The following is a 14,211-nucleotide window of genomic DNA, read 5'->3' as shown; positions in this document are numbered from 1 at the left end:
GTGATACAGCCTGGAATCAAACCAGGGTCTGTAGTGATGTCTCTAGCACTGAGATGCAGTACCTTAGACCGCTGCGCCACTCGAGAGGGGGAGGAGGAGGAAGAGGATGGTGAGGAGGAAGGAGGAGGAGGAAGAGGAGGAAGAGCAGGGAGGAGAAGGAGGAGAGAGAAACAAACAAAGCAAGGTGCAATGGGAGGGGTTATGACATAGCTGTAGGGAGGTGAAACTAAACAGGAGATTTACATGATGATACACTGGAACTTGGTACTGATTCACTAGACCTGAAAACACCATACTGGTAAGTGGAAAGACAGAAATACCTAGACACAATAGAATACATGCAATGGGCTTTTCTAGTTTTTATGTTACCATTGATGGATAGTTAAGTTTATCTTACCAAAAATCCGATTGTGAAGATAAAACACAGCACAAAGTGTGATATTAGTGCATAATTTAATACTGCACTTGAACTTATGGTTTAAGGCTATCGAATGTGTTGAGGTACAGTACTTTGTGTACTTAGTGTGTAGATAAACTCAGCAAAAAAAGAAATGTCCTCACTGTCAACTGCGTTTATTTTCAGCAAATTTAACATGTGTAAATATTTGTATGAACATAACAAGATTCAACAACTGAGACATAAACTGAACAAGTGACTAACAGAAATTGAATAATGTGTCCCTGAACAAAAGGGGGGTCAAAATCAAAAGTAACAGTCAGCATCTGGTGTGGCCACCAGCTGCATTAAGTACTGCAGTGCATTTCCTCCTCCTCCCAGATGTGCCAGTTCTTGCTGTGAGATGTTACCCCACTCTTCCACCAAGGCACCTGCAAGTTCCCGGACATTTCTGGGGGGAATGGCCCTAGCCCTCTCCCAGACTTGCTCAATGGGATTGAGATCCGGGCTCTTCGCTGGCCATAGCAGAACACTGACATTCCTGTCTTGCAGAAAATCACGCACAGAACGAGCAGTATGGCTGGTGGCATTGTCATGCTGGAAGGTCATGTCAGGATGAACCTGCAGAAAGGGTACCACGAGTGAGGAGGATGTCTTCCCTGTGACCCACAGCGTTGAGATTGCCTGCAATGACAACAAGCTCAGTCCGATGATGCTGTGACACACCGCCCCAGACCATGACGGACCCTCCACCTCCAAATCGATCCCGCTCCAGAGTGTAACGCTCATTCCTTCGACGATAAACGCGAATCCGACCATCACCTCTGGTGAGACAAAACCGCGACTCGTCAGTGAAGAGCACTTTTTGCCAGTCCTGTCTGGTCCAGCGACAGTGGGTTTGTGCACATAGGCGACGTTGTTGCTGGTGAGGACATGCCTTACAACCTGTCTCTTATACACATCTACATAGGCGACGTTGTTGCTGGTGAGGACATGCCTTACAACAGGCCTACAAGCCCTCAGTCCAGCCTCTCTCAGCCTATTGCGGACAGTCTGAGCACTGATGGATTGTGCGTTCCTGGTGTAACTCGGGCAGTTGTTGTTGCCATCCTGTACCTGTCCCGCAGGTGTGATGTTCGGATGTACCGATCCTGTGCAGGTGTTGTTACACGTGGTCTGCCACTGCTAGGACAATCAGCTGTCCGTCCTGTCTCCCTGTAGCGCTGTTTTAGGCGTCTCACAGTACGGACATTGCAATGTATTGCCCTGGCCACATCTGCAGTCCTCATGCCTCCTTGCAGCATGCCTAAGGCACATTCACGCAGATGAGCAGGGACCCTGGACATTTTCTTTTGGTGTTTTTCAGAGTCAGTAGAAAGGCCTCTTTAGTGTCCTACGTTTTCATAACTGTGACCTTAATTACCTATTGTCTGTAAGCTGTTCGTGTCTTAACGACCGTTCCACAGGTGCATGTTCATTAATTGTTGATGGTTCATTGAACAAGCATGGGAAACAGTGTTTAAACCCTTGACAATGAAGATCTGTGAAGTTATTTGGATTTTTACAAATTATCTTTGAAAGACAGGGTCCTGAAAAAGGGATGTTTCATTTTTTGCTGAGTTTATGATTTGCTCTGTAAACTGGAATAGCAGGAGTGTTGTCATACTGTCATTTTTTACTGTACAACATCAGATGAGATAACATTCCTAGAACTCATCATAGTTTCTCAGATATCAACATTGGTGCTGTTCCTGTTGCATTAGAGGAGAGGCTCGAGGCCCCAAAGCGGTCTGGTGGCAAAGCCTCTCTTCCTGCAGCTGTTCCTTACCCCAGGGAATCTCCAGACTGGTACAACAGTGGAAAGATGAAGGCATTCAACAATAAAATGTGATGGTTTACAACAGGTAAGGAAGTAATGCTTTGAGATGTGTAGTCTGTGTATTGTGCTAGTCTGAGTTTGTTTCTGTGGATATTTTTTTACTTCTTCAAATATAGCATTTATTCATATAGTGTTTTTTGTATGTTGAGCATTTTTCAGAGTTGCAGAAGATGCAGAAAAGTGCAGGCACATTCCCACCATACCTACTGTACCTAACCATACTGTACCTAACATACTGGAATGAACCAGTACAATACATTCATCACTGTACACAATCAGCATTCAGGATTAGACCCACACGTTGTATAATTAAGCAATAAGGCACGAGGGGGTGTGGTATATTGGCCATATTCCACAAACCCTCAAGGTGCCTTATTGGTATTATAAACTGTTTAAAAATACATGTTTTGACATACCCGTGGTACATGGTCTGATATACCACGGCTGTCAGCCAATCAGCATTCAGGGCTCGAACCACTCATTTTATAAAACTACAAAAAAACACTGTATTCACTATGTACACTTTGCTCAGCGGGCAACTCTGTCTTTCTTGATTCTCCACAGTGGATGTGATTCTGGATCCTGATACGGCTCATCTCTCTCTCTCTCATCCTGTCTGCAGACGGGAAACAAGTGACACGGAGAGACCCGAGAAGAGGAGAGCAAAGAAAGAATTTTCCAGACTACTCAGCATAATTTAATCTGAGCGTCAGTGTCCTGGGAAAGGAGGGCTTTTCCACAGGGAGGTGTTATTACAAAGTAATGGTGAAGGGGAAGACTGACTGGACATTAGGAGTGGCGAGAGAGTCCATAAACAGGAAGGGCAGTGTTTTACTAAACCCTGAGAATGAATACTAGTTGATATAGCTGAGAGATGGGAGCACATACAAAGCTCTTGGTGACTCTCCTGTTCCTCTCTCCTTGACCCCAGGGTCGGGGTGTACGTAGACTACGAACAAGGGTGGGTATCCTTTTATGATGTGGGAGCTCAATGCCATATCTACTTCTTCATGGGCTACAACTTGAAGGCATCAAATTGTATAACAGCCTTAATTTTGTGAGACCCCAGGAAGAGTAGCTGCTGCCTTGGCATAATAATATCTGGAATCAAGGTGAGACCCAAGTGCAGACTGTGTGAAGTAACAATGTTTATTGTAACACCAGGGGCAGGCAAACGACAGGTCAAGGCAGGCTCAGGGTCAGGGACAGGCAGAGTTCAGTAAACCAGAGGTGGAGCAAAGGTACCGGACGGCAGGCAGGCTCAGGGTCAGGGACAGGCAGAGTTCAGTAAACCAGAGGTGGAGCAAAGGTAGGCTCGGGGTCCGGGACGGGCAGAGTGGTCAGGTGGGCAGGTACAAGGTCAGGACAGGCAAGGGTCAAAAACCAGGAGGATGAGAAAAAGAGATGCAGGGAAAAAGACAGGCGCTGACAGGACGAACGCTGGTAAGGTTGACAAATAAGACGAACTGGCAACAGACAAACAGAAAACACAGGTATAAATACACAGGGGATAATGGGGAAGATAGGTGACACCTGGAGGGGGGTGGAGACAAGCACAAAGACAGGTGAAACGGATCAGGGCGTGACAAATAAAACCATAATAAATACAAATACAAACTTTGCTGACACACTCAATCCATACTTCAGCCCAGGGGATCAATCACAGTCGCAATAAAGCCCCACTGGTCATTTCTCCTGTCAATCACAAAGACTAAATCTACACTTCAGGACATTAAAATGTCTGTTTATCTAAATACATGTTACAAATATCAAAATCTATGTAAAGTAAGTCTACTCACATACAAGGAACTATGTAAAGTTTCTGTCTAATAGTCAGCTGTACATTGATTGGTCGTTTATCATGTTACCTATTCAAGCAGTTTGAAGGCATTTGGACAAGGCATTGGGATGTTGGTTTAGACACCATTCATCATTAAAGCACTGCAGTGGTCAAGAGATGACTGCTCTTTCAAGTAGAAAGATAATACACATTCTTAGATTAAAGCGAGTAAAGTCATATAAGTTAGCACATTTTGAGAATTATTTTAGTAATTAATCATAATATTATTATTAACCATTATGTACACAGGTGATGTTACAGGTATGATAAGGTATCCAGACTGGTAGAATCTTCTCACTCCAAAGTCAGGATTCTAACATTTCGGAGTCAGGATTCCTCTGTTCCACGTCTTTCGGAACTGCAACAAACAGAGGAAAAACAAATCACCAATGACATCACAATTCAATCCCTGTGGGTATTCAACCTGGCTCCAACACAATCACTCACTCCCATCCTTAGGCCTTAGGTCCTTGACCTGTTCATATACTGATAACCTTAATGCCTGTGACAATGAGGCTGATTAATACTAGCTACAACAGTTAATTATGATTCTTACCTTACTGAACAGGGTTCCTGTTTTGTGGAAGATGGAAGGTTTCCTTGAAGTGGAGGGTGGCTTGGTGAGTTCTACTGGGTTATTTGGAAGGGGAAAGGATTCGTGCTGGGACAGAGGTAGCATCCAAGTAATCTAGCAGCTCCTGAGTAATATCAAATCTATAGAGAAGAGAACCCCTTATAGTGTTACAGAGAACACTTAACACCTGCAAACGTAGCTCACCTCAGAAACAACTCGACAACCCCCGATTTGGTGTTGAGAAAGACATTTGCATCCATAATATTATAGGAGTTTGGGGGTACAGTATGCTGCTAATGACTGTTTTGGCAGAGGGGACAGAAACTCACATTTTGTTGACGTCAATCCCTGCCTCTTTCTCCACCGTCTCGTCTGTGGCCTCCAGGTCACCTGGAATAACCTTGTGCTGGGGAGGAAATAATCTATGTACTTATTCATACCAGAAAGGTGTGTCTACAGGAGAAAGTATTTTGATGTAACATGTTACATAAGCTAAGTTAACATAATAGGACATTGAAGGCAAGGATACACTAGGTGGTGTACAGTGCCTTCGGAAAGTATTTAGACCCCTTGACTTTTTCAAAATTTTGTTAGGTTACAGCCTTATTCTAAAATTGCTGAAATTATTTTTTCCTCATCAATCTACACACAATACCCATAATGACAAAGCAAAAACATGTTTTTAGACATTTTTGCAAATGTATTAAAATGTTAAAATAGAAATGTCAAATTTACATAAGTATTCAGACCCTTTACTCAGTACTTTGTTGAAGCACCTTTGGCAGCAATTACAGCCTCAAGTCTTTTTGGGTATAACGCTACAAGCTTGGCACACCTGTATTTGGGAAGTTTCTCCCATTCTTCTCTGCAGATCCTCTCAAGCTCTGTCAGGTTGGATGGGGATAGCTATTTTCAGGTCTCTCCAGAGATGTTCGATCGGGTTCAAGTCCGGGACTATGTTTAACCTTTTTTTGGTTACTACATGATTCCATATGTTTTATTTCATAGTTTTGAGGTGTTCACTATTATTCTACAATGTAGAAAATAGTAAAAATAAAGAAAAACCCTGGAATGTGTAAGGTTCTGTATTTATTTTCTTAGTCAACCTTGTGTTTTGTTTCATTGTGTTCTTGAACGTAGTCCTGTCTTTAATTTTTGTTCATTGATTTCACCTGTGTTAGTTACTCACCTGGTCTCATCAGCTCCTTATTTAGTTCAGTTCATTCTGTTTGTGCCTTTGTGAGGTATTGATCGTTTTGACTCTACTAAGCCTTTTCCTAGCTTGTTTGTGAGAACCAGTTATAGCCTTCAGTTCTAGTTTTGATTCACCTGCCTGTTTGCCAGCTGTGTATGACCATTGCCTGCCTGTGACCACGATTGCTGCCTTCTGCGAAATAAAACACCTGCCGCGCTCTGCACGTGAATCTACACCTTTTTCTCCCTGAGTATTCATTACAGAATGACTAGGTGTGTTCAAACTTGACTGGTACAATGTGTCAAAAAGTACCTTTGACCATAAGAAATAGAAGTCCTTTGGTTTTCTAAAAAATGATTTTAATTCATTCATTGCCCATTGCCGTGTCCCTGGTTCTGATTGGAGGAGATTTCACCTTTGACCCCAAGTGTCACTGGAACTTCCTGGATTACGATATTGGGTTGGGAAGCCATACCAATGATAGACTCCAGTCTCAATGGCTACAGTAGAAACAATAGAATAGTCCTCAGCCCTCCCAGTCAAACAAAGGTCAGGTGCGGCTAGCTGTATTCAGGTTCCTCAAGGTATGCATGGTATGCCCCCCCCCCCCAGGAAGTTACAGTAACACTTTAGGTCAAAGGTGAAATTAAAAATAGTGTTCCTGTGTGGAGTATCACGATCCTGCTGGGAGAATACAGGAGATGGGAGGAGCACTGTAAATCACTACCAGTTCACACCCTGGACTACACCATACTCCAAGGTTTCACCCACACCTCCATAGCATTATAAAATGTTTTAAAGTCATAGGTCTGCAATTATAACAATTATCAGTAGTATTTTGGACAGAATAATGATTGTATCTATAAAACACAAAAAACGCACATACAATTGGAGCCAATCAAAAAAGTTGGGTGTGGGTGGAGCTCTGGTTGAGGTAGTGATTGGGATTGCTTTGATTATGTCTGTCACGGTTCCAACTGAGGTTTCCTTTGTTATTGTTTCCACTATCGTGGCTGATGCTGAGGCTAATGACAGCGTCACAGTTAGAAGCTAGGCTCTGGAAGGGGCTTAGAGATTGTAGGGTTGTACGTTCTGAGCTAGCCACCATCTGATGCGACTCAGCTAGCAGCCTCTGTAGACGATTGGTGGAAGAACACTCGTCCTCCTAGGAATACAGACAAAAGATAATGAAGTTTAAGACCGAATTGTTTATGTCCATGATGCATAGTTATTATGAAGGCCAGGAGTTTTTCCTGTCAGGTTACGTGGTCCACTCACATCATCTACAGCTGTAGAAAGGCTTCCCAGGTTGCCATTGACAACACCTTGTTGACAGGCGGTTGGTGGAGAGGCGGAGTCATTGGCAGGACTGGGGCTCCTCCTACTCCGAGAAGAAGCGGAGGGGATATCCATGTACACACAGGTGAGATCACCTTGGCTGGGAAAGCAGTCAGTCAATCATTTAATCAGCCAATCAATCAACCAATTGCTATCCCTGAGAGAAATGTGAGGTCAACATAAAAGAGTGTACCATTCTTTCTCAGTATAGTCTTTCCCTACCAGGTGTTCTGAGTCTTTCAGAGCTCTGGGGCTGATGTACACCACCAGTATGGAGGTGTCCTCCATTAAACACAACTAGGAGCTCTATCCCTGTCCCTGTCGGAGAGTTGTCTACTTCAGATGGGGTAGGTTCACTCTGTTCCTGGCCTTCAGATGTACAACTACACCTACAGCTCTGCCTTGCCTGTCCGTCAGTCATACTACCACAGCCACAGCTTTGCCCTGCCTGTCCGTCAGTCATACTACCACAGCCACAGCTCTGCCTTGCCTGTCCATCACTCATACTACCACAGCCACAGCTTTGCCCTGCCTGTCCGTCAGTCATACTACCACAGCCACAGCTTTGCCCTGCTGTCACACCCTGACCGCAGAGAGCTTTTTATGTCTCTATTTTGGTTTGGTCAGGGTGTGATTTGGGTGGGCATTCTATGTTCATTTTCTATGTTTTGTATTTCTTTGTGTTTGGCCGGGTGTGGTTCTCAATCAGAGGCAGCTGTCTATCGTTGTCGCTGATTGAGAATCATACTTAGGTAGCTTTTTCCCACCTGTGTTTTGTGGGTAGTTGTTTTCTGTTTAGTGTTTTGCACCTGACAGGACTGTTTCGGTTATTCACTTTGTTGTTTTTGTTTAGTGTTCAGTTTTAATAAAAAGTCATGAACACTTACCACGCTGCGCTTTGGTCCAATGATTCCTCTTCATCCGACGACGACACCCATTACACCTGCCTGTCCGTCAGCCATACTACCACAGCCACAACTAGCTGTATTATAGGAGCCAGGTCCTGTCTGTCCCTTAATCCTACTGTTACACCCATATTCAGGGGACTCCATCCTCTCCACCAGAGAACTGGCATTCGTACTGATTCCCCCCTCACACAACGCTTCCCTGCATTATTTTCCTGACGATCCCTGATGGCTGTAGTGCGATACTCTGTCCTTACTGCTAACTTTACCAGAAGTGTGACTCAGCGAACCCACATTCCCGCTGTTATTACCACCAAAATTCCCGCTAACTCCACTCTGACTCTGTGTCCCTCTACCTTCTTTTCCTGAAGTTCCCTGGTGGCTGTAGTTCGAGACTCTGTCGCTAAAGCTAACTTGATTGGGAGAATTGAACAGCCTCATTTCATTTACATTACATTTACATTTAAATCATTTAGCAGACGCTCTTATCCAGAGCGACTTACAAATTGGTGCATTCACCTTATGATATCCAGTGGAACAACCACTTTACAATAGTGCATCTAACTCTTTTAAGGGGGGGGGGGGGGTTARAAGGATTACTTTATCCTATCCTAGGTATTCCTTAAAGAGGTGGGGTTTCAGGTGTCTCCGGAAGGTGGTGATTGACTCCGCTGACCTGGCGTCGTGAGGGAGTTTGTTCCACCATTGGGGTGCCAGAGCAGCGAACAGTTTTGACTGGGCTGAGCGGGAACTGTACTTCCTCAGAGGTAGGGAGGCGAGCAGGCCAGAGGTGGATGAACGCAGTGCCCTTGTTTGGGTGTAGGGCCTGATCAGAGCCTGAAGGTACGGAGGTGCCGTTCCCCTCACAGCTCCGTAGGCAAGCACCATGGTCTTGTAGCGGATGCGAGCTTCAACTGGAAGCCAGTGGAGAGAGCGGAGGAGCGGGGTGACGTGAGAGAACTTGGGAAAGTTGAACACCAGACGGGCTGCGGCGTTCTGGATGAGTTGTAGGGGTTTAATGGCACAGGCAGGGAGCCCAGCCAACAGCGAGTTGCAGTAATCCAGACGGGAGATGACAAGTGCCTGGATTAGGACCTGCGCCGCTTCCTGCGTGAGGCAGGGTCGTACTCTGCGAATGTTGTAGAGCATGAACCTACAGGAACGGGTCACCGCCTTGATGTTAGTATAGTATAGTATGTTATTTCGTTGGGTAATGGAGTCTACAAGGTGTTGAAAGCGTTCCACAGGGATGCTGGCCCATGTTGACTACAATGCTTCCCACAGTTGTGCCAAATTGGCTGGATGTCTTTGGGTGGAGGACCATTCTTGATACACACAGAAAACTGATGAGCGTGAAAAACCCAGCAGCATTGCAGTTCTTAACACAAACCAGTGTGCCTGACACCTACTACCATACCCCGTTCAAAGGCACTTAAATCTTTTGTCTTGTCCATTCACCCTCTGAATGGCACACATTCACAATCCATGTCAAGGTTTAAAAATTATTCTTTAACCTGTCTCCTCCCCTTCATCTACACTGATTGAAGTGGATTTGACAAGTGACATCAATAAGGGATCATAGCTTTTACCTGGATTCACCTGGGCATTCTATATCACGGAAAAAGCAGGGGTCCTTAATGTTTTGTACACTCAGTGTATTTCCACACTATGAGGTTGGAATAATACTGTGAAATTGTGGAAATGATGATACCACCCTTTTAGTGTAAGAGCTGTTTGAAAAGACCGTCTCAAATTTCAGCCTGTTGTGGTGGGATGGAGTTTTGGCCTGCCTGGTGACAAAATGATTGCTTTCGAAATTGCTCTTTGCTAAGAATTTTAATTGAAAACACTCAATTGTTAAATGTATCCACTATTATTTCATACAACCGACAATAACTTTTTTTGGGGGGGGGTACAGTCAATGTACAGTCACTCGATAATAAGATGGAGGACCTCCAATCGCGAATTTGCTACCAACGGGACTCTTGAAACTGCAATATTCTTTGCTTTTCTGAAACATAACTCTCGGACAAGATACCGCCCATGACTATCCAACTCGATGGATTCTCCATTCACAGGGCAGACAGGACAGTGGAGTCTGGGAAATCGAGGAGGGGAGGAGTTTGCCTCTACATCAACACCAACTGGTGTGCTAACTCCAGCGCGGTGGAAGTGTCGACCCACTGTTCACCCATCTTGGAATACCTGATGGTCAAATGCTGACCCTTCTACCTCCCGAGGGAATTTTCAGCTGTTATCGTGACTGTTGTATACATTCCACCTCAGGACAAGGAAAATAACAAGCTGGCACTTAATGAACTGTACAAGGCTATAAATAAGCAAGAAAACCTACATCCAGAGGCTGCTTTTCTGGTTTCCGGCTATTTAAATTCCACGTCACTAAGTCACGTGATGCCCAACTTCCATCAACACGTCTCCAATGCCACTAAGGGCGATAAAGTCCTAGACCACTCTTATTCTACCCACTAGCAAGCATACAAGGCCCTCCCTCATCTCCCATTCGGCAAATCAGATAATGACTCTATACTACTGCTTCCTGTTTACAAGCAGAAACACAAACAGGAAGTACCCGTGACTTGCTCCGTTGAGAAATGATCACCAGAATCAGAAATTATGCTACAGGACTGCTTTGCTATCGCTGATTGGAATATGTTTAGAGACTCCGCTGATAACATTGTCGAGCTAACCACCTCCGTCACCGGCTTCATGTATCGGCAACATTGTCCCCAAGGTGAGAGTTCGCTGCTTCCCCAATCAAAAACCCTGGATTAACACAGAGGTTGGCGCTAAACTAAAGGACAGGGCTACCGCAAACAACCCTGAGGACAGGAATAAGTACAAGGATTCCCGTTATGACCTCCACAGAGTCATCAAAGGAGCAAAAGGACAATATACGAATAAGGTGGAATCATATTACACAGGCTCTGATGCCTGCCGCATGTGGCAGGGGCTACAGTCCATTACAGATTACAAAGGAAGACCCAACAGTGATCTGCCCAACGATGCCTCTCTACCAGACGAACTCAATGCAATTTATTCACGCTTTGACAACAACATTGTGCCGGGTGTGAGGGCCGTCACTGACCCAGTGGATTGGGTGATCTCGCTCTCTGAGGCCAACGTAAGAAAGGTCTTTGATCAGGTTAACACCCGCAAGGCCACGGGGCTCGACAGTATTCCAGGGCGTGTTCTCAGAGCATGCGCAGAACAGCTGGCAGGCATGTTCACTGTCATTTTCAACCTCTCCTTGTCCCAATCTTTAATCCACACGTTTTAACATGACCACCAACATTCCTGTCCCCAATAACTCTAAGGCTTCATGCCATCATGACTACCACCCTGTAGCATTCACTTCTGTAATCATGAAGTGCTTTTAGAGGCTGGTTAAGGCACACATTAACTCCACCATCCCAGACACCCTACACCCACTCCAATTTGCATACCACCCCAACAGATCCATAGATGACTCAACCTCAATTGCTCTCCACACTGCCCTCACCCACCTAGATAAGAGGAATACCTATGTGAGAATGCTGTTGACTACCGCTCAGCGTTCAACACCATTGTCGCTTCCAAGCTCATCACCAAGCTTAGGACTCTAGGTCTGAACACCTCCCTCTGCAACTGGATCCTGGACTTCCTGACAGGCCGACCCCAGGTGGTGTCATGACGTTGCCCTGTTGGTGAGGTTTATGACCCCCCCATAAATACCTTTCCCCCTTTTCTCTCTCTACTCTACAGAATGGACTCTTGGAAAGCCCTTTGTTAACATAGAGAGAGTATGGTAACATCAAAAGGTTGGGACGGAAACTAATATTTCTGTAATCCAACCAGTTGAAAGTATCTGTTGGTACTTAAAGAATATGATGTCAGATCAGTTGTTGTCCGAGACATTATTACTGATGATAGGACGACTAAATTGTATCTTGGAAAGTCTACACATTCTAGTTATTGGATTCACATTAAATTGTTGTGCAATTTAAATGTTTAAATATGAAACTATTTGTGAAAGATTAAATGTAATTTTGGTTTTTAAAATGAGAGAATTGTTTTCATAAGTAAAAATATGCCACGCAGTGGCCCAAGTGAATAGGCATTGGTTGGAAAATATGAACCAACGCCTTTTCTACATTTCTATAAGAGCCCCCGTGACCCAATTCATGGCAGACTAAGTCAACCCCAGCGTGAGCTGTGGTTGCTAATTGTTGAACGACTACAACCTAACAAAATTAAAATTGTGTTCCCGATGAGTGAGGACTGATGTCCATACATTTAAAAGGGCTAATTTCAACGTGGAGGTGAAGAATCGCCACGCTGGAAGGATGAATTTTGACTACACCAAGAAATAGCATGAGTTGAGTATGGCAACTTGTATGAACATTGAACTTTTATTCACTAAGGAATGATACATCCTAGACGTTGAGTTATCAGCAGCAGCTGTAAACGTGCATGGCCTAGGAAAGGACGGACAATCTCTTCAGAACGACAGGGTACTACAACGTATCCGTTCTACCACACAACGACAGACTACAACGTATCCGCCCAGAAATATTCTTCAAAGGACAAGGGAGATCTCAGCTGGGCAACCCAGCCCTCCATCTTCGACCAATCTATCAAAGTGCAACTCAGAGTAAATATATTTCTTGCATTCTCCTTTTCCGAATGGGCGGTTATTTAGAATGCATAAGATTCTGTATTTATGATAGCATAGCTTTATAAGGTCCGATAGAGACCCAATCCTTTTGTTCCTCAGTTTTCCCGCTCTTTCATTCAAACCCAACTCCCTTTATTTGTGTAACCAGCCATCATATCTGTTTCGGAACTATGCCTAGAAGGCCAGCATCCTGGAGTCGTCTCTTCACTGTTGACGTTGAGACTGGTGTTTTGCGGGTACTACTTAATTAAGCTGCCAGTTGAGAACTTGTGAGGCGTCTGTTTCTCAAACTAGACACTCTAATGTACTTGTCCTCTTGCTCAGTTGTGCACCGGGCTTCCCCCTCCTCTTTCTATTCTGGTTAGAGACTGTTTGTGCTGTTCTGTGAAGGGAGTAGTACACAGCGTTGTAGGAGATCTTCAGTTTCTTGGCAATTTCTCACATTGGAATAGCCTTCATTTCTCAGAACAAGAATAGACTGATGAGTTTCAGAAAAAAGGTATTTGTTTCTAGTCATTTTGAGCCTGTAATCGAACCCACACATGCTGATGCTCCAGATATTCAACTAGTCTAAAGGCCAGTTTTATTGCTTCTTTTATCAGGACAACAGTTTTCAGCTGTGCTAACCTAATTGCAAAAGGGGTTTCTAATGATCAATTAGCCCTTTAAAATTATAAACTTGGATTAGCTAACACAACGTGCCATTGGAACACAGGAGTGATGGTTGATGATAATGGGCCTCTGTACACCTATGTAGATATTCCATTAAAAATCAGCAGTTTCCAGCTACAATAGTCATTTACAACATTAACAATGTCTACACTGTATTTCTGATCAATTTAATGTTATTTTAATGGATGAAAAAAAGTGATTTTCTTTCAAAACAAGGACATTTCTAAGTGACCCCAAACTTTTGAACGGTAGTATACCTGTCTAGGTTGGAACTGTTGCTGTTAAAATACAATAAATAATTTAATTCTGAACTGGAATAAACTGATTGATCACATCACATAGATGTAGCCCAGAAAACACATATACACACAGTCCTAATGAGAGGTGTGTGGCTGGTTGAAGTTTTCAACAAGCATGTCTATTCTGGGCTCAGTTTTTGACACTGTTTCTGTACTTGAGAACCCTGACTTGCATAGGTATGTGGTGCCAAACTGGATCAGAACATCTACTGCTTTCTCAGTCAGACAGGAGATTGCTTCCTACTGTAGATGAGCAACCCAGAACTGTGAGTGTTCGCCTCAAAAAGCATCTTGCTTCAATCAGTTTATTCCAGTTCAGAATAAAAATGATTACTTGTATTTTCAACAGCAAACAGTTCCAACCTAGACTTGTTTTCAACAATAATTTCTACTGTAAAATGTACAGTAGGCCTGATAATTTTCATCTTCATCTGTAC

This window comes from Salvelinus sp. IW2-2015, linkage group LG20, assembly GCF_002910315.2.
Source record: "Salvelinus sp. IW2-2015 linkage group LG20, ASM291031v2, whole genome shotgun sequence".
NCBI lineage: Eukaryota > Metazoa > Chordata > Actinopteri > Salmoniformes > Salmonidae > Salvelinus > Salvelinus sp. IW2-2015.
This window is presented reverse-complemented; position numbering follows the sequence as displayed.